This window comes from Vicugna pacos, chromosome 24 (assembly GCF_048564905.1).
Source record: "Vicugna pacos chromosome 24, VicPac4, whole genome shotgun sequence".
In the NCBI taxonomy this organism is placed as follows: Eukaryota; Metazoa; Chordata; class Mammalia; order Artiodactyla; family Camelidae; genus Vicugna; species Vicugna pacos.
Window position 1 is genome coordinate 17,359,665 of NC_133010.1, and position 21,344 is coordinate 17,381,008.

The following is a 21,344-nucleotide window of genomic DNA, read 5'->3' on the forward strand; positions in this document are numbered from 1 at the left end:
GTTACCTATTGCTGCACAAGAAACCAACCCAGAACTTACTGGCCTGAGAACAATTTTGCATTATCTCTCCAACTTCTGCAGGTTGGCTGGGCTCAGCGGAAGGGTTCTTGCAGTGTCTTGGGGTGTCTCATGTGATAGATCAGTTGATCAGTTGAAGTTGGAGTCATCTGAAGGTTCTCCTGGGCCGGAGGACCCCAGTGGCTTCTTCACTCCCATGCTGGCTACCCCAGCCGGGAGGTCTGACAGAGTGGAGGGCTGACGTGGCATCTTTCTCTCTTTCCATGGGACCTCTCCTTCGTGTGGCACTCTCAGAGTGGTTAGGCTTATTGCACAGTGGATGGCTCCTTGCAGAGGAAACTGCAAGGTTTCTTATGACATAATAACTTTGGAAGACACACCAAATGATTTTCCCACACTCTGTCTTCACGCATTGGTCACACATTCACTGTGGAAGGGACTGTATAAGGTCATGAATACTGGAGGTGTGATTCACTGGGGGGCCATCTAAGAATAGTTACCTTAGCCTACATGCTACCTCTAATAATCCAAGTAATTCTGTGTGCACATGTACTCACCCGTCCCGACAAGACACTGCCCCCTTCCTTTGAAAACTCTTGTCTCAGTTTTGGCATTAGGCTCAGTGTTCTGGTTATCTTTGCTATGAAACAAAGCACTCCAAAACTTAGTGGCTTGAACCAGCTGCCATTTTATTATTATGATTCTGTGGGTTATTGGGCTCCTCTGGGATATTCTTCTGCTCCTGGTGGTGTTGACTCAGGTTGTAGTCATGGCTTTACTGGGCTGAAAGGTCTGAGATGGCTGGCAGCTGATATTTGCAGTCTTTGTCTTCAGCATAGAATGATAAACACCTGTAGACTTTGACTACTTTTGGGATAATTCAAGACTGGTTCAGATGGCTCCCTGGGCCAAGGTGGGGCTGATCTCAGCCAGTGGATGTGTGACTCTCATGAGGTTTCCTTTAGACTGACGTCATTTTTGTAATGAGTATTTAGGGCTGCAGGACACCCAGGAACTGAAAGGATGAGTGCTTCCAGGAGCCACCTGACACCTCACATGAGGTAGACAGAGTCTAATGCTTCTCATCTCAGGCCCCTCATCCTCAACTCTCACTACTCCTTTATAACCACCATGGAGTGTATTTTCTCTCTTTCTGTGCTCTCTGGCCTCCATTCACGATGACTAGCAGTAAACAGATCTGGTGGAAGACATGTGCACCATAAAGAAAAGTCATTAGTGACCAGCCATTGCCCCGGCTGACAGCCACTGTTGCCAGAGCTGCCCAGATCCACTCAACTTCTCTATTTGTTTCTTCTCTTATTCCAGTCTATAGCCACAGATGGAGTTCCCACACTTTCCCTGGAGAGTACTACGTTGTGGTGAGAACACAAAAACAAACCAGAAATCCTCCCTCACCCTGAGGAGCTAATTGTTATGTAAGGGAGGAAAGATGAGTTAACAAATAACCAGACCATATTGTAAAAACTAAGGCAGGCTGTACGAAGGGGCAAACTGCGTATTATAGGAGGTCAGAAGGCAGAAAAATTCCACTTCTGTTTTCTGTCTTTGATTCTCCTCCCAGCTCTGGACAAATTATTACATTTCACACTTCAATTTCCCTACACGTCTAATGAGGAAAACATACCGTCTTTTACGTGTCTTACTGGGGAGCAGTGAGAGTCAGGGACAAGGTATCTGTAAAGGCTCTGGGATTTCATTTTCATAGCATCCAAACACATCTTTAACCTTACAGCCTGTGGAATGAAGAGGGCAGGTGAATTGGTTTAGATCCACGTGTGTGAGCGTGTGTGGATGTGTCTGTGTGTACGTGTGTGCGTATGCATGTGTGTGACTGCCATGCTCCAAAGGAGGCCTCAGGGGGTAATAAACAGGAGGCCTGCTGGGACCACCAATTTCTTTTTCCCGTCTGTGATAGCTGGGGCCCCGTGCTTCACACTGGGAAGGGTATCAGTAAACTCTCCTCTGTCTTGCAGTGTGGCCGGCCACCTTTAATTCATATTTGCATGTGTTGTGAGACTAACCAGGCAGCTGAACGACGGCCCAGGAGCAGAGCTTGTGATGATGTAGAGAAATGAAATCACTGTTTAATGAGAAACGGTGAGATAAGGTCCACAGATGGACCATTCGGAGGGCTGTATTTGAACCACAGTATTCCATTCATTTTATAACATACCTTACTGTGGGCTTAAATTGCATTCTTAGAAAATTTAGCCCAGCATGACTAGTTCTTCTTAGAATAGCATCACTAACCTAATGTTGTATTCAATAATGATGCATAAAATGTTATCATGTAATTTTTATCATTGTAAGTCTCCAGTGCTTCTAGAACTTGTGTTCAGAAATAGTGCAAAATGATATTTTTGATGCAACTGTGTTTTGAAGTAAGTTTGGAAAAGCTGTAGCTACAAATTCTATGCCTCAATTTACCCTCTGGAACATTGCTTCCTGTTTTTTACAACAGGAAGTTCTTTTTCTAAACAACTCTCTAAAAGAGTGTACTAGTGGTATTTTTCCTATAGTGTTTAATCTTTGACTAATGTTTTAATGGTTAATTTTTTTCCTCTATTTTTATCTATGTAGTATATTCAACCAAGCATAGGGTTTGGGGTTAGACAAACTAGAGTCTGAGTCCCAGTTCTCACTAGTAACAGTTGTGATCATGGGCAAGTCACACAGTGATCCTAAGCAATAATTTTTTTATGGAGTCGAAATGATTTGAGATAAGGTAGGTACAAAACACTTAACATGGCCTATCACATAGTAGAAAGTCCATAATCAGTCCTAGCTACTTTTGTCATGGTAAGAATGATACATTTTCTGTTTTAGACGCTCTGACCTAACTATAACTATTTTTTTCTCTGAAAATTTCACCTGACCTTGTTTTGTCTGTATCTGTAGAATTACTATTCTTAGTAGAAGCCGCATTATTCACAGCTAATTTCAGGCTCATGAGTTCTTACACAGTGGGAAACTAATAAATGAATTAAGCATATATTTCATAAGAGATTGCTATATTTACATGTGTACATAAATATAATTTTCAACAATGAAAAGTAGCTTGTCATGAATACTTCATTTCATGAGATGAAAACATAAGGAGACAATAAATGACACTTAAAAACAATTCTGTGTAACACAAATCCTCATGAAATTACACAAGAGCTGGTGATTGTCTGTGTTACACTAAAAAAGAACATTGGGTAGCAAAATAGCCAGCCACGGCATGGATTATCCTACTGGAGCAAACTGTTGGAAGGGAAAGGAAAAACTTTCTAGGAATTTCTGATCACAAAGAATTTAGATTGAAGGAATTTGCCGTCTCATATTTTCTGAATAGGCATTGAATTTTATATTGGATTAAAAAATTAGTTTAGGGAAGGAGTGGTTCCTCAGAATGAAGCTCTTTTCAGGCTCCCTCTTGCTTTGTTTTTGCCTGGGGCATTGTTTTTTGTTTGCCAAGACCAGCTACTTCCTTGCTGGCCAGGTTTCCGTTTATCGGCCCAGGGCTGCTTCTCTGATGTGGGGGAATTTGCCCCTCTGAGGTTGCACAGGGCAGCTGTGTCCCCAGGCTGGGCGAGGAGATTGAGCTGCCTTGAGGCCTGGCTGGATGCATTCTTGCCACTGTACTTTCACCGTGATCTCTTCCCTGATCTTCAACAAATGTGACCTCTGCCAGCCGCGTCTGAGCCTCTGGGATGCAGGCGGCCAGACAAAGGGGGCTGGCTCCTTGTTAGATGCCAGCTATTTTTTTTTTTTTCTTTCCACATGGTCTCCGGGAACAGTTACTAATCATATCAGACCCCAAAACGATTTAAGACCTTCCTATCTGCTAAGCATGAGATCTGTTGCTGGCACACAAACAAATCCCAAACTACCTCAACACAATAACACGCACATTTTTTAACTTTAGTGTAAAATGTACCATTAATCAACCATCAACAAGTTTTCATCCATTGGTTACGTGATGTGGGGAGACAGAGAAGACTCAGCCCTGCTCTATAGGAGTTGGTCAGATTGTCATGGGTAAATCTTGTCCCCCACCCAACCTGAATGGACCCCCCCTTTTAGAAACATTGCTGTGGGTTGAATTCTGTCACCCCAAATTAAAGCTCTAGCCCCCAGCATCTCAGAATGTGACGTATTTGGAAATAGAGTCATTGCAGATATGATTAGTTAAGATGAGATTGAGCTGGAGCAAGGGGGAAGCCTAATCTTGTATCACTGGTGTCCTTATAAAAAGAGGAAATTTAAACACAGACACACACATAAGGAGAGTGTCATTTCATTTCTTCATAGACTTACCACTGCCTGACATGACTTTGCTTACTTTTGTTGATTTTTTGTTTTTAATCATTTCTTTCCCACACCAGAACTTAAACTCCTGGAGGCCAGTGCTCCTGTCTGTTCTGTTTAGTGCTTGGTGCAAAGTAGATGCTTGAAAAATATTTGTTGCAAAAAGAAATAAATTAGAAAGTAAAGGTTAATTTGGGAATGTAGGCTCTTGTATGTGGTCAGAGCTGTGCTGCTGGGCACTGCTGATTTTCTTTCTTTTTCCCTCCCTCCCTCTCTGCTTTTCTTCCTTCCTTCATACCTTCCTCCCCCCACCCCCTCCCTCTCTCTTTTTCTTTCTTTGTCCCTTTAGAGCTGGGAGAAAGTATTTGGACTCACTGCAGGAGCACAGACAGCATAGGTCTGCGTTGTTCTCGCCCTGCTGTGGTGAGTGTGGTTTTGTCTGGTTTGGCACTTCCCTTTGTCTCCGAGCTGCAGGGGACAGATGGTCAGCTCTCAGTCCTGCTCGGCCACCTCTCCTGGGAGGAAGGGCAGTAGGAGGGAACTAGCCCTGCAGCTGTAGTGCTCAGAAGCCTCAGGTGCTGGAGATCTCGGGGCCCAACACCAGGGTCTGCGGAGGAAGGTGTTCCCTTCACCTCTGCGTTTGAGAGGAGGCGGCCATGCAGACCCAGGAGCGGAGGACCAATGTATGTGGGATGTGTCTACACAGTCCTGAGACATCAGAAGGAATCGGGAAGTGATGCCTTGTGAAAGCCCTGCTCCCTGCCTTTGAACCCCTCGCCACACGTGCAAGGGGCTCAGAAGCATAATTTGGCTGCAGGATGGTGATGGCTGCGTCTGTGCCCACCAGCTAGAGAAATACAGGAAGGTTGGATTGGGGTGATAGGCAGTGGGTGGAGAAGCTCCTGAGAAAATGTTTCAGATAAATGTTTCTGGGATAAAATCCTCAACCCGGGGAATGACAGCGCGAACGGAGAGGAAAAGATTGACATAACCATTGATGATATATTTGGTGGCTGATTAAATATTGTCTGTATATGTGTACGATTTATACTTCACCTGCTGCCAAAAAGGATCTGAGGGGGATGACTAGTTGAAGGTGACGAATGAGTTAAGAATGACCCTAACTTCTCAAGCCTGAGTGATGAGGAAAAGAGGGTGTTCCTATCTGAGGAAGGAAGGGCTGGGAGGAGAAAATACTTGTGAGCAGACAAGAATGTGTTCAGTTCTGGATTTGTCACTCTTGAGGTGACGAAGGGATGTTCAAATAGAAGAGTCTACCAGACTATTACAAACAAATGACTCAAAGAATTCCTGTCTTTGATAGGCAGGGTGCCTGAAAAAAAGCCATGTGATGAGTACACAAATATGAACTCCATGGTTGCTAGCTGTAGCCACTGTTACTTTTTAACTGCTTCTCAGTGTAATATCTTTGCTTCCAATGAGTTGTAACTATGATTATCATGTGTGTGCATGTGTGTGTAAACCCACCCATCCCCACACAGACACCAAGAAGTCTGTTTTCTGCAGTTGCATCCCAGGATCTTGAAACAAAATTGCTGGAAGGGCTGCTTTCCTGTATCCTTGGGAGAGTCCTTCTTATGTCTACTCTGTGTGGTCCCCCTACTTCAGTTCACTGATCAGAACCTCTGTGTGTCCTGTTGGGATCTCTCCCTCATTTCTGGAGTATTAGGAATGCGTTTCCTGCAGTGTCTCCCTTTTGCTGTGGCAGACTGATACATTACAGAGCCCATTCAAGTAACTTTTCTTCTGTTTATCTTCATCTCAGCAGTTTTTAGTGTTCTCCATGGAAAACCACGTGAAACAGTGTGTGGTAGGTTGGGTGGGAACTTAGCAAATGAGCACCAAGTTAGGACTTAGAACAAAGTAAAGAGGTTACAGCCAGGAGAAGTTTCCAAGGTTGCTGATGTGTAAAAATGCCTGATTGGCAAATGCATCCTTCTTAAAGACTCAGAAGTGGAAGGAGATGGATTTATTACTCATTTCTAGAACGGATTCTTTCACAGAATCCAAGCCCAGCTTTTATTTTTATTTTCTGTAGTGTGTGTGTCAAAATTCAGGGTATGTCTAACTCTCACCAGTGCCTAAATCTTAAACTCTCTTCGCTTCCTTGGGGCCCAAGGAAAAGATATTTTCCTTTTTTGTTTCTAAGTCTTTTACAAACATAAATAATTTAAAAAATTACACAAGCAAAACATTCAAATAAACAGAAAGATGCAGAGTAATCAGTGAAATCCGTTATCTTCTCCTACCCTTGAATTCCATTCTTCTCAAGAGATAGCCATGCACAGTATGATGCAGTTTTGTATGTGTTTTTCTGTGTATTTAAATATATACTCCAATGCTCTGCCCCCAGGTGGTCACACAGCTGTTTTTTCCAGTACAGATGCCATTTCCCCAGGGAGGCCTTCTCTAATGACTCTATCTAAATTAGCCCCCGACCTGCACCCCTTTCTCCATGCCGTCTTTTGTACATCACCTTTTTGGGTTTCCCCATATCACCTATTACCATCCATAGCAGGCAGAATATTGCCCCCTGCCCACCAAAGATGCCCACATCCTCCTCCCCAGAATTTGAGAATATGTTACCTTCCATGGTAACATGATGTAATTAAAGTTTCAGACCATGTGAGGGGGAAATTATCTTGGATTATCCAGAGGGGCCTAATCTAATTCCATGAGTCCTTAAAAGTGGAGAGAAGAAGGACAAGGGATTCGGAGTGTGAGAGAGACCTGACCTGTGTTTGTTGGCTTGGAAGATGGAGGAAGGGGAACAGCCAAAGAATGTAGGTGGTTCCTAGAGCTGGGAATGACCCTCAGATAACAGCCAGCAAGGAAATGGGGACCTCAGTTCTGTAACCACAAGGAACAGAATTCTGCCAACAATTAGAATGAGCAAGGAACTGGATCCTTCCCTAGAGCCTCCAGGAAGGAATGCAGCCCTTTCTGGGTGAGACTCAGATTTGGCTTCTGACATACAGAACTGGGAGATAATACATTTGTGTTGTTTGAGCCTCTAAGTGTGTGGTAATTTGTTATGGCATTAATAGAAAACTAAACACTAAACTAAACATAAATAGAAAAATAATCAAAATTATTATTATTTTTTATCGGTTTGCTTATTTATTGTCTGCCTGCCCACCTGGATGTGAGCTTTAGGAGAGCCTTTGTCTTTTGGTTACCATGTTATTTCTACTGTCTAGAATAGTCCCTGCTGTGTAGTAGGTGCTAATTTTGTTGTTGTTTCTGAGTGAATAAATAAATGAACTCGTAAAGAAATTCTCTTCCTTACTTATAACAGGGAATGTGTACAGGTAGTAGGTGATGTGATGATATAAAGAATGGAGAATAGGTCTACAAATAATGTATTCTTTGATGCAGTATTATGAGAAGAAAGAGGGAGGATGGATGAAAGGTACAAGTGTAAGGAAAATGGGATGAAAAAGAAGACAAGAAGAGCTATGAGAGGGAGAATACAAAAGCAAGAAAAAAAGAAACATTAGAGGGTGCGTGTTCCTAGACCTCAGTAGAAAAAGTGGCTGGACCACTTGCCTTCTGGGTAGAAGAAAGGACATACTTGGCAGGAGGAAGGGAAAGTGAATGATTGGCATTAGGAGAGGATGGCTATGGGGGGCGTCTTCATGGCATCAGGACTGAGGTGGAATGATGAGTAAAGCCTTAACAGCCAAGCTTTCCCAGCATGTGGTTGGAAACACTGTGCCATCCCAGCCATGACATGCCGTGCTCAAACACCATTACCACTCCGACGCATGTTGTTGATGGGGCACGGATGTCTGGGTATGGCAGCATCAACGGAGTGCTTAAGACTAGATGTGCAAGTTTGGAGTTATCAGCACATTTTCCTTTGTAGGGTCCATTTGGCACCACACCCTCCACCGGTCTACCACAGAACTGGACTACTCAAAGTCGATGGAACATGTTATAGATACTGTAAATGTTCTGCCAATTTTCAACTCACATAAAGCATATGTGTCTTGTAGAAAGATAAGAATGTTCCTGTGTAAATGAAATCAGAATGACTGAAACTCAAGTTTCCCTTAGTATCTCAAGACTACATTATAACATATCTTAGGCGCACCTGCCATGCCAAAGATGCCAGACTCTGACACCTGAGTATTTCCAGGTGTCAGATAAATAAATAATAACTAAAATAATGCCCTTGTTATTTTTAAGGGTCTTTTCCTTATAATTTCTGATTTCTTTTTTCCTTTAAATCATTTACTAGGAATAAGGTTAAAATTAGTTTATCTTTTAAACGGCAAATTATTTTTTGTTTTTCTTTCTTGCAAATGAGTCTCTACCAAAGTTTTCTTCTCCTAGGCTGTCATTGTATTTTGTGGTATCTTTATTTTCTATGATGGGGAGGTAATTAGGTTTTTTCATTTATTTATGTTTGGAGGAAGTACTGGGGATGGAACCCAGACCTCTTGTGTGGTAAGCACGTGCTCTACCACTTGAGCTATACCCTCCTCCTACTTTGTGGTATCTTTATCATAGCACTTATACCACTGCTGGTGTCAGGTGTTCTCCTAGATAGTGTGGCCTCTGAGGGCTGACAACTGTATCTTTCTGGCTTTTCTTTCATTCTTAACACAGCGCTTGGCATATAGAGAGTGATCAGTGAATTTGTTAATACATTAATGCTCGAAAGAAATGAGCAAAATAATATATTTATATGTATTTTTCTTAGGGATAGTCTCAAGCTAGTGGTTTAGAGTAGATATATCTAGGCAGATGTAAAAATGGAGGTAATTGTTTTGCCAAATATATTGTAGTAGTTTTGCTTAGTAAAATACTTAGTTGATTTGTCATATGAATATTGGTTGGTATCTGTTGATATAGCCATGCCACTACCACCACTATCTTCATCATCATCGTCATCAGACTATTAGGTAGTATTCTTAGAGGTGTAGGAGTTCCAGCAATCTTTAGTGACAAACTCATTATTCCTATGAAATGGTAGGTGATGGGGCATACTTTATTTCTGGGCTTTGTTTCTGGAAAGCTGTTCTTCTTAGGACAAAGCTGAGTAGATCTGCTTTCTGTTTATAGCTTTTTGCCCCACCGAAAAGGAGAGTCTTTGCATAGAGGCCAGAGGTCACCTGGTTGCTGACGGAGAGGAGTCTGTGGACTCCTTGGGAAAGGGCACAGTGACTCCCTGAGGGAGGGGAGCTGGCTGGGCGAATTTCCCCTCATTTTCTGGGACCTGTCCCTCTCCAGTCCTGCTCTGGCCAGTGTCCCCTTGGGGCCTCTGGGTCTTCAGAACTGATAAAACCACAGGCCTGTGAGCCTCTGCTTAAACCTGACTGTCCCTCTTCATTCTCTGGGGAGGCTTGGTGGGAGTAGAGGAGAAAACACTGCTTGTTTCTTCTTGGTGGAGAAAAACGAGGCAGGATCAGAATTGATACAGTGTTTATGAAGACAGTCTAGTATCCTGCAAGATTTCAAATTCATAAAATCTCAACCTAAAGAAGTAAATTGGTTTAATCTCTTTATTCTATGAAGGGGAAAATTGATACCCAGAGAGCAACCAGTCCTAGAGTCAGGACTAAACCTTAAGAGTCCCTGGTCCAGGACTCATTTGGTGATACAAGGGCTTAAATTATTCAGTTAAAGTATTAAAATTACTTGATTGTAAAAATTTATTTACAACTTTTGAGTAGATCAAGAGATCATTAAATTCCTAATCCAAGAATAAAGCATTACATTTTCAAGATACGGTTTTGTGGAATCTGCTATTTTATTTACATACTTGATTGTATATTAGTTGTGCTTTTCCAAAAGTAGACACAACGAGTCAAATTATGAAACTGATTTATTTTTTGAGTGTTCAATTTTAGAAAAAAATTGGCAGCACAGAGTAGAGAACAGGGGATAGGCAGTGGCAGAGCTGGATTCTAGTCCGATTCTGCCCTCAGCTTTCTTTCGGGCCACTGAGTCCCACACAACTCTGCTAACTCATCTGTAAAATGCATTCTTTCCTCCGTGGGATCTTGAGGACACACATGAGCAAAGAGATGCCAGAGTGCTTTGAAACACACTTTCTTCATAGAATGGAATTGCATTCCTCTGTTTATGTTAAAATGCAGAGCTGTTAGCTTAGGATATACTCCTAAGGACTTTATTTCAACGTGCCAGATATTACCTTCTTTGCAGACTTTTGCCACAAAGAAAAAGCTTTGCAACTGTTGTTAACTTAGGAGAGAGTGTTAATAAGGAAAAGATAGTAACACAGGGCCCTGGGTTTCTACTTCTAGCTTGTCTCTTCCATGTCACAGACCTGGCCGGGATGGTTGGTGATAGCAAAAGTTAATTCTTAGACCTCTGAAACTTAAAATACTCCATCACTTCAAAGCATGTACTCCATCAAAAGCACTGGCAATCTCTCAATTTACAATGTCAACAATTAGTGAAAGTTACTTAGAAAGAACGCCGTGGTCTTTATGTCACTTTCGAAAATTGTGGAGGAAAAATGAACCTGTTTGAAGCATCTTAAATATTTGAGATGCTCTATGAATTTGAGCCAATCCAGTCTTTCTGAAACATGTTACTGAAGTGTGACAGGGTTGGGTTGAATAAAAGGCCAAGGAAGGAAAGAAGATAGTTGACAAGAAAGGAAACACAGTGCTAGCCAGAGAAGGCCAGGACAGCTGTCTGCCCAGCTTTGTCTATGAAATGAGTTTACTGCTCACATGTGGAGGCTTTGTCTTAACCAGGAGAAGAGAGTACTGAAGCAACAGATTGCTGATCCGTGAAGCACATCTAACACTTCATCATGATAAGCAGCTGGCTCTGTCAACACCTTTCCTGTCAACATGTAGGTCCTTATGTTTAGACAGCAGAGAGTAGGTAAATGGTCTTAGCTGCCCACATAACTCCCCCCCAACTTTTTTTTTTTTTTGCTCAAGGTTGCTTCCATTTCTGACACTTCAGACAGTTACTTCATCACATGAATCTGCTGTAAAAATCTCTCACGTTAGTGGGCAGTGAAAGGCTTAAATCATTCCCTGTGAAGTCGCTTATGTTGCTACATCATTGATGCTTTTTCACTTCTTCTTAGCTCTTTGGTGAGGCAGGCAAGGATCTCTATATTAGGCAAATGAAAAATGAACTGCGCTCTTATCCTCTTGTTAATACAGCTGGTACTCCTCCAAAAATCATATGCTACCGCTGACAAATCACTGTAATAATCACAAGCCTAAGCTTTAATTTCTTGGACCGTTTTTATGAAGCATTCACTTTTCAGCTATTAGGGTGGACAAAATTGATTGTTTTGGAAAAGTGTCTAGGGCTTGTAATGCTTTCTTACTTCGGGTCTGAGATGTATTGTGAAGAGCCTTGGTTCTTTCTATTGCTTATACCAATGCGTGGCCCCCAAAATGTCTCTCTAATGCATTGTGCCTCAGTTTCCTCATCTATAACAACTCCATGACCGATTAAGTGACAGAGACATACAAAGAGCCTTTCTAATAATATTATTGACACTCGGATATTTACTTTTAAATTAAGAATATGTACTCTTTCCTTCAGAAGACATGTTTGAAAATTTAAAATTTCAAAGTTATAAATCTAAAAAATAAAGCACGTAGGGGGTTGTCCTCTAAGGATGTCCCTGAGAGAAAACACTTTGGCTCCAACATCAACTTTTTTTTTTTCTGTAAGCAAATATCTTAGGAGAGAGAATAAATGTTACTCAGTTACAAAAAAACTAAAAGAAGAAACACGGCTGAGCAGAGAGGGCCTCTTCTCCCTTGTTCTGTACCCCGAAGAAGCCACTTAGTTATTCCTATCAAGCTGTTCTTATCTTACTCTGAATCTGGGAGGGAAGCAAGTTTTATTTTTAAAGATGCTCTGCATTCCTTTTCTTCTTTTTGCAGCATGTCCTCTATTCTCACTGATCTTTTGACCACTGGGCAGCTGATGCCCTCAGTGTGCTTCTCGGCTCTCCCTCAGTGTCCTGCCCATGCCTGTTACCGCAGGGATTGCCTTGAGCTCTGGATTCTGCCTGACTCTATTTCCCAACAAAATTTCCCCCACTTTTGTCACTTTCTTTCATGAAGTTGTCAAATAGTAGTTGCTACTGTAGTAATGGCAGAAAGCATCTCTGTTTGATGAAGGAATGCTCATGTCTTAATCTAAGGGAGGAATGATTGTTGGGCATAATTGGTGCTGTGACAGAGAATGAATGCTTTGGTATCAGGTCACTCTGATCCAATTCCTTAATGTTATTCTCAACAGACATGGAAGTCGGTCCATGAGAGGTCCCAGGAGGACACAGAACTCTAGATTCATGTCACCATCTCAAAAAAGAAAAAAGTCACCAGGAGCTTGTGCAACTGATAAACAATACACGTCTCCTTACTTTCCCATGGCTGTGAACAAAGAGGCCAAGACAATGATGTTTAAGCCCAGTCCATCATGAGTTTCCAGGAAATGACTGACCCAGAAGCCACAAATGCTTTCAGAAGCCCTGGAATTAGAGATGGTAATGAACTCATAAATGGGCGAGGGGGAAGGATTAACATGTGAGCTGCCCATTTCCATGGATACAAGGCTCCTTTCATTTATTTTTACTGGGCTTTTACAGGGAGTCAGGGCTCCAAATCTGATAGGACATCTGTGCTTCATTAGCTGTGTTTCATTAGGTTTATAATGTGATTTAAACGGACCCCTCGAAGCTGTAACAGGGGAGGCTCCTGAGAGTCCCAAGTTCCAGGCCTTGCCTTGCAGGGGGCCCACAAAATGGCTACATGAACGGAGATGAGTGTTCGGAGGTCATGGGGCCGTTGGATGATGGATCTCAGACGTGGATGAGGTTGAAAACATCTTTTATTCTGCGATTAAGATCTTAAAAAAGAGGTCTGCTACATCTCAGAGCATCTCTATTGGGGAAAAGAAGAATTTAGCTGTGAAGGCCTGGAAGGCTCTGCTAATTCTAGCAGTTAGGAGTCCCTCATCCACCACTCCAGTCTTCCTCCTTCTCTGCTTTGGAAGTCAGCACAATTAACATGTGTTTTCTGGGTTGAGGGAAGAAATGTAAAACCATGCCGGCAGTTTGGTGGACTGCAACAGGAAGCAGGAAGCAGCCACTTTTTGAGTGTTCCCTCCAGCAATGATTAAAGTAGAAGCAGGTAGTCAGTCATGTGACAGGGCTGAAATGTATAAACTGGGTATCACACTGCTCTGAGAATAGTTGCTATGGTAACCCAGACAGAGATGCAACAGCAGTAAGGGAGAGCTGCCCTGAAAGCAAATGTTATTGATTAAATGAGAATTTTCGTTGTTGTTGTTGGGGGGCCGGTGGTGCTGGCAGTGGTGAGAATGGGCATAGAGGCAGAGGAACTTACTGTGATGACCGTACGCAGAGTGTGGTGTGGTTGTATATCGACAATCTTGTCAGGGGTCCTCAGAGAAACAGGAAGTTAAGTGATCATCTGCACAAGGTACTGTTTCTGTGGCTGAACTTCTGAATTTCAACATTACGTAGTAAGTTCATCGTTTCTTAAGAAAATCTAGGATGCTGGAGCCAGCCGGTATAGCTAGCCTTGAGTTCAAAATCCGATCATCTGAAGCAGGGTTATTTTCCTGTGGAGTTTATGGCTGTGTCCTCTAAGAGCCTGATTATTCCTAATTGGGTCCCACATTCTGCTTTAAATTGTTCACATTACCATTCCAGAGGTAGCTATTTGGTTGAGGAGATGGGCTGGCCTTCTAAATGTGTCCTTATTCCAACTTTGGAAAGCACACTCCCTGGGAGCAGCTTGCATTGTAACCTGTCTGTACTTCTTTTCCCTTAACTGTAGCATTGAGGGGAAAAAAGCCCTGTCCTACTTTTCAGGATAATTGTGAGAAATAACTTATTAATGATTATAAAGCAGCTTGAAAATACAAGCTCCTCACAAATGCAAGGTGATAAAAAATTCATATGAGTAACAATAACAATAGTTATATCAAGGCCACTGGGAAGGTAGCTGGAGTGTGCCTGGAGGTACAGAGGGGGAATAGGGACCCATGTATAGGCAATTTCCCTTGATGTGTACCAAGTGATACGTGAGAATAACCAGATACCCTGAACTCCTGAACTGTCATCTGTGTATGCAACTCTCTCTCCCTTACAGGGACAAATTGCAGATTTGTCAAAAGTTTTTTTTTTTTTAAGAAATTGTTGGTCTAATATTCAGAGTCCTCACCATGCCCTTACCAAGAGCTGGTGGGAGTGATGTTCTAAAATCACCAATACTCCTCAATTCTAAGGCTAATGACCTTCCCTTTGTCCCCTTGTCTTCCCTTTTTTTGCTGCAAAGCTGTACAATACAATACAGCCCTCTGCCAGCAGATCTGTTACTAAAGGAATTCATGCATCTTGCATCTTGAAGATGCATTATTAATGCCTGGACAAATCACATCAGGTGAAACGCAGCAAGTCCCTGGCACTGAAAAAAAGGAACAAAGGCCGGTTCTACAAGAGAGCGATGGATGAGACAAATTATAACAGCTGGGAGTTTCTTGTAAGTAAGATGGCATAAAAACCAGAAATGCTAAAATTGTGTGCACAGACAGCAACTTCGTTTTTTCGGGGTGAAACAGATTACATATGGTGCTGGAAGAAAGCCACTCTAATTGTGGCTTTGTTAAAGTCATGGTGTTGCAACTCTTTGAATTTCTCAACAAAAGGGGCCAGCTCGCTGGTGACCAAATTACTTCCAAGTGCAACCCCAGCTCTTGTACATGATTTCTGAGATGGACTAGGAAGGATGGATTTTTCTAATGGGGCCAGTAATCAACTCTGGCTGCACAGGGATAAAAATAAGATGTGGCTTGGGAGAGTTTATTAGGGAACTCTGAGGGAATGGGGACGGTCTGGGAGAGGGAGAATGGAGTCCCTCTTGCCACCTTTCCTGGCCACAGTGGGGAGGCCTGGATAAGCTGGCATGAGGCAGTGGTTTACTAAAAGTGTGATTCGTCCTCTGGCATGAGAACTTGCAGATCCTTTCAACTTCTATTGGAGTTAGATAAATATCAGGTGTATTTCAAATGGATTAGATAAGGCCACGAGTGCACAATCATTTAGCTGTGCAGATCCATGACTGTATCTACTCCCAGCGGTCACTAATAACACATGAGCTGCTTGGGCACTGATGAGCTCCCCCCACCCCCACCTATTCTGTCGGGTCCATGGCAGGGAGGATTTGTTTTAAATTGCAGTCTACAGCTAAAGTTTATGGGGACATTAAAGGGAGGCATTTTTCCAACCTACTTCTATGTCATCAGTTTATTAAACAAGATTTCCTTTGGCATTTTGAAAGAAATGATACTCTTTTTAAGTATGAGAGCTGCTGACGTGTTGGAGAAAGGGGCAGCAGCTTCTGTGTGTGTGTGTGGATGTGTGTGTACGTGCAGGCGAGCGGGCGTGCCTGTACCTCATTCACACTATTCTCTTGTGGTTTCTGTGTAACACTGCCCACACTTTCTATTTGGAGAATCACTTTCCCCTACATATATTCAACAACAAACATGAAACTACCTAATTATATTTTCATAATCATGATTAAAAACCATCTAAATTATCCTACTTGAGGTACTCAAAGAGTTGGTTGATTGCTTTTTGATGTTTGTTAGAGCTTTATGCGTAGCCACATCAAATAATTTACTTCACAATGAAATAAAGGGAAAAAAACCTTTAATATGCATACACACTTACTTAAAATATATATATATAATTCATATTTGGCTAATTAGCCAGCATGAACACAAAATCCATGACCATGAAATAATTGTGGAAATGCTGATTACTTTCAATTGGTACATTAATTTCTTATATATGTGTGTGCGTGTGTGTATGTACACATACACATGCACACACACACACACACACATATATATATATATATATATATGGTGCAATATCAATTCTACCTTTCGCAGAAGCCATCAGTCTTTTGGACCATCTGTGCTTCAGAGTGTTTTCCACATTCTGGGAAACAGCTGTGAGATGAAGATTTGAACTTTAGAATTAACTTTTATGACACAAATCATATGTAAATGCACCCCCTTTTAAAATATTTTCCTTTGGATGATAGAAGGATCATGGGCCAGTTCGCGTGAAGGAACAGGAATGACCAGCAGGCCCCAGGGTGAGGTCTGCCTGCTGATTCCCCACAGAATGAACAAGTGCTCCTTTCCTACTGGGAAACGGCAGTGTAAAGACTCCTCACGGTTCCCTTATTTACACACATTAATTGATCCCAGGGCAGGAAGAACTTACTTTTAGGCCTTTGTGTCGAGGCATTTTCTTATGTTTGGGTTAACATTGTGTGATGAACCTTCAAATTAGTAGCCTTCATTTTCACACAGATTTCATCAGGTACTTAAAATACATACAGCTCATTTCTAACAAAGGTTGTTTATAACTGTTTACTAGTAGGGTGTTTTGCTTTTTTGGTGAGTCTCTACAGCATTGGAAGCCTATTGCTTTTGGAAACAGTGGTTTGGAGTAAATGGGCCTTTGACAGGTGGGGCAGTGCCTACAAGAGGTGTAAATCAGAGTGGGGAGATGAGACATATTTTCCATGTTTAGACATATGGTGATGATTGGTCTAAATAAAAAGCCAAAGCAATGAACGTTTTAAATTTTAATATGAGGAAATTCATGGTTCATTTGTTCATTCTACAAACATTGAGTACCTTTTGTTTGCTAGGCACTGGTTAATTCTGAACAGTAATTGTAAGTTAAATAAAACTGAGATATGTCTCCTCCCTTGAGTGGGGAAGTCACATAGAAAGAGACTCAGAACAATGTGCAAATTGATACAATAGAGACATGTGCAAAAGACCATGAGAAGATGGAAGAATAACTTCCCAAACATCGTGGGAAACACTTTACTTTACAAGAGCATCTTGAAAGGTGAGTTAGAATTCTCCCCATGAAAAGGTTTTCTAAGCAGAGGAAATGATACGCACAAAGGTCAGAAGTGTGAGGGAGCATGGTATGGGAGGCTATGTTGCGTACTTATGTGTTGCTGCATTTTAAGTTGTGAGGCGGGAAGAGGCAGGAGGTCAAGTTAGAGAGACAAGGAGCTGTGCTGTAACATGTTGATGAGCTGCTCTAAGAAATTTGGACTTAATCTCATAAGTAAAGATGAAATTGAAGAATGACGTGATCTGATCTGTATTTTGGAAAGATAAGTCTCTTGAAATGTGGAGGATGAATTGAAAAGTGGAAACAAAGATTGGCAGAAGGGAGAGCAGTTAGAAAGTTATTAGAATACCTCCAGGGAGAGGCAGTGACAACCTGAAAGAAGGCAATGACAAGTAGGTTAAATAGGAGGGAGAGGTCCTTGACATCTGTCCCCGTCTACATCCAAATGACCAGTGGTTAAAGTCCCCTTTCACGTGGGCCACAGACTTCAGCCTCAGCAGACCATTTGCAGTTCCTTCCTTTGCAAATGCTTTTGAAAAACTGCTGATCCCTTGTCCAGCGTGCTAACTTTTATTTTACTTTAAGATTCACCTCCAGCATTACCTCCTCTGACAAACTCTGTTTCCCCTAGGGTGAGCTAGGTGTCCCTTATTTGGACTCCCAAAGAACCTGACATATAGCTCATGAAACCACTGCAACAGTACCTGATACTTGGTTATGTCTCCTGGAGGGTGGGGTCTACACCTTGTGCTATATGTAATAAAAGTGGCTACCATGCGATGGGCATTCAGTGATTACCCTTTGAGTGGACAAATGCAGCAGTTTAACTGCCATTTCATCAAATGCTTCAGCAAAAGAAAATAAAGTGACTGTCATTCTAGGACGCATTACTGGATAAATCTTTTCGATTGATTTTAGACCTGTGGTCTGTAGCCATAGAGTATAAAATCTAGACCTGTGGTCTGTAGCCATAGAGTATAAAATTTGGCAATGTTGTGGTGATTTAGAGCAATAGAGAAAGAAAAGAAAGAAGTATAGATAGAAAAAGGAAGGGCCCCCAAAATTCATTGTCAACTTGGATTGCCATATACATATTTATTCATTTATTCATTTATTCAAGAAGAAAACTGGGCCAAAAATTCCCCTTTATTACTATCTATCTACATTTGTGTTCACATTGACCAGGGTAACCAAGAAATGGTTTCTTGTCCACTGTCTTTTCTGTTGTGGAATCAGACATTGAGTTTTAATGAGTTTTCTCAGATTTACGGCTATATTCGTGGGTTATGTACTGCCATAGAGCCATAAAATATGACATTATTATTATTATTATTACTTCTACTACTGCTACTATTTTGTCTTTCCGTAATTTAGCAAATCTGATGGTAGAAGTTCAGTGAATGAGGTAAAAGGTAATTTATTTTTCCTTTGCTTCTGTGTGTTGTCTCTTCTGGTCCTGTCCAACATCTCTCTTGGAATTATTACAGTGGTGACTTGACTTCTAGGTTTTTGACTACAGAGATGCTTATCGTGTCCCCAGATGGCCAAGAAACCCAGAGTTTCTGGACTTCAGTTGTTTTTGCAAAGAGTTTCAAGGCAATCTAGAGAAATGAAAATAGTAGTAAACTGGTTCAAGTCTTGGCTCTGCCCCAAATAGCTTTGTGAGTTTTGAGAGATCATGAAAACCTTTAGGGCTACACTTCCTCTCTGAAACAAGGTGGTTAGGAATATCTTAATCATCCTTTTACTTCAGAAACAGTCTACATTTATTGTGACCATTTATTTATCGAAAATCTGTTAACTGTCAGTTTGGGCAAAGTCCTGTTCTAAACCAGATAGGAAACACCAAAAGAGCAAAATCAGTGTATAGGAGATCACTGTTTAGGATATCTGTTATGTCTGGAATTTGGGGGTTATGGATTTTGATTTTTCTTGGAGACTGACTCCATTTTATAGTCAAAGGTGATGTGGCTTTGATTATAGAGTCAGAAGGGAGTTTAGAGTTCAGCTAATTGAACTTCCATTCCACTGTACAAAATACCATATGGATGATTGGTTTTTCATGTTATTCTTGAACACTTTCAGAATAAGGAATTTATAAATTTTGAAGGAATCTTAAAGATGCCTAAGTATAAGAAAGTTCTTTCTTACATTTAGATGAAAATTATATCTCTATGACATATAAATATTTTTCATTCACTTATTTAGTTACTCATTCTGCTAGCAAGTATTAATATAGTACCCAATACTTATCTGGTGCAGTGCTAGACCCCAGAGATAAAGCAATGAAAAAGACAGACTTGGTCCTTGCCTTACATTCCATTGGAGGGGTAGGCAATTAAGCGAATAACCATAATACATTTTGATAATGGAATTATAGATGTGCTCTAGCAACATAGAAGACTGTATCAAATCTGAACTGAGTGATCAGAGAGAGCTTCCCCAAGGGTCATCTAAGCTGCGAGATGAAGGATGCAGCCGTGCTCAGTGATTCAACCCCATAGTCTCTGAAAAAATCTGTAGACAGCATTTCCCTCAAGTCCTTTTCTCTAGGCTAAACATAAAATATTTCTTTCAATTCTCATTTCCAGACCTCATAAGTATGCCTCCAGTATCTTCTAATTTACCAATTCAGTAACTTTGTTAGAAAATAAATGAAATTTGTTTGGCTTGGTGTCTTCTTAGTGAACCCATTTTGGCTCCTAGTGATAATCTTTTCCTCTCAAAGTGCTTACAAACCGTCTATTTAATTATCCATTAGAGAATTTACTTGGGAATTAGTATCAAGATGTATTCTGAAGTGTTTACTATTTAAAAATTAAAACTTGTGCCTACTTTGGCCTCTCTGGTTCTACGAGATTTCTCAAAATGACCAACAATGGCTCTCCAGTTGTATTTGCAAGCTCTTACTCCTGGGAATAATTACCTGAGCCAAAGTACAATTTTTCTATCATCTCCACATTCCTACTCTTTGGTTTTGTCTTTATTATGTTTATTCCTCACTTTTCTGTTTGATGATCACCCTCTTTAGTAAAGATGATTGCAAAGTAAAAGTAGTTTTTTTAGTACGATCTGATAATATTGTACCATCTTTCCCAAACAGCGACTCTACCTGTGTTATTTTTCAAACATAGCATAATAAGTGTTTTTGTTTTTTTTTGTCTTTGTACTTTTCAACAGACAAACTTAACTTCTGGCTTGTGGACTTTGTGACATTCTTCTGGTTTCATTGTCTTCTCCTCCTCTTCTCCCCTGAATCATTGATGATGTAACCCCTTTCCTTTTCATTCACATGCTTTACAAAAATTGAACTTACTGGAGAATTCTCTAAGCAGCTACCTGGATTTCTTTTCTTTCTTTCTTTCTTTCTTTTTTTTTTTTTTTTGCTACCTGGATTTCTTAAGCGTTTCTCCTTTGTTAACATTATTCACAATTGTATAATCAGACTCTCAATTTTAGTGCCTCCAGTACTTCTTAGGCCACATTTTTTTTAGTGTTGTACTTTCACTGATTTTAAAAATATTACCTTCTAAAGTCTAGGATGCACTAATGTTATGGCATAAAGAAAGGGAAAGAGAATTAGTATTTTTTTTTTATTATTTACTACCTTCCATCCCAATGTTGTTTTTTAACTCATTTTTCTCAACACCTTTTGGAATTGGTTTGAGTATTTCAATTGTTCAGATGAGGAAATTGAGACTCAGTATATTGCCCAACCTAGTAAAGAGTCAAGCTGGCATTTGAGCCTGCACCTGTTGGACCCCAAAGCTCTTTCTAGTGTACCATAGGCTAATTGCTCCCATTTGCTGGCACATCTGTAAGCTCTTTTGTGTTCAGTGGATTATGAATTGTTACCATTTCTTTAGAAAGTCAGAATTCACCCTCTTTGGAGGGTAAATGGAGATCCCAAAGTACCAGGGCTATCATTTCTTCTGTGTGTCACATTGTTGATATAAATTTGGTCCCCTGTGGCTTCCTAGTAATCTTCTTTATCTCCTGTAATTGGAGATCACGTGGAAAAAAGGAGGAGTCCTTAGGAATGAAAGAACCCAGT

General features: G+C 41.1%; 2 long non-coding RNA genes across 2 annotated transcripts in view; one reads left to right on the forward strand and one right to left on the reverse strand.

Annotated features, from left to right (window-relative positions):
* Positions 1–686: 686 nt before the first annotated feature.
* Positions 687–7,195, reverse strand: LOC140688899 (uncharacterized). The gene is made up of 3 exons (XR_012063738.1): positions 7,089–7,195; positions 1,664–1,772; positions 687–1,216 (listed from the first exon to the last, which is right to left on the reverse strand). It is a non-coding gene; the product is annotated as an uncharacterized lncRNA (long non-coding RNA).
* A 7,486-nt stretch (positions 7,196–14,681) lies between these two features.
* LOC140689009 (uncharacterized) overlaps positions 14,682–21,344 on the forward strand; it is a 37,642-nt gene continuing 30,979 nt past the window's right edge. Inside the window, exon 1 of the long non-coding RNA XR_012063863.1 lies at positions 14,682–14,879. This is a non-coding gene — a long non-coding RNA (uncharacterized lncRNA). The remainder of the gene's footprint in view (positions 14,880–21,344) is intronic.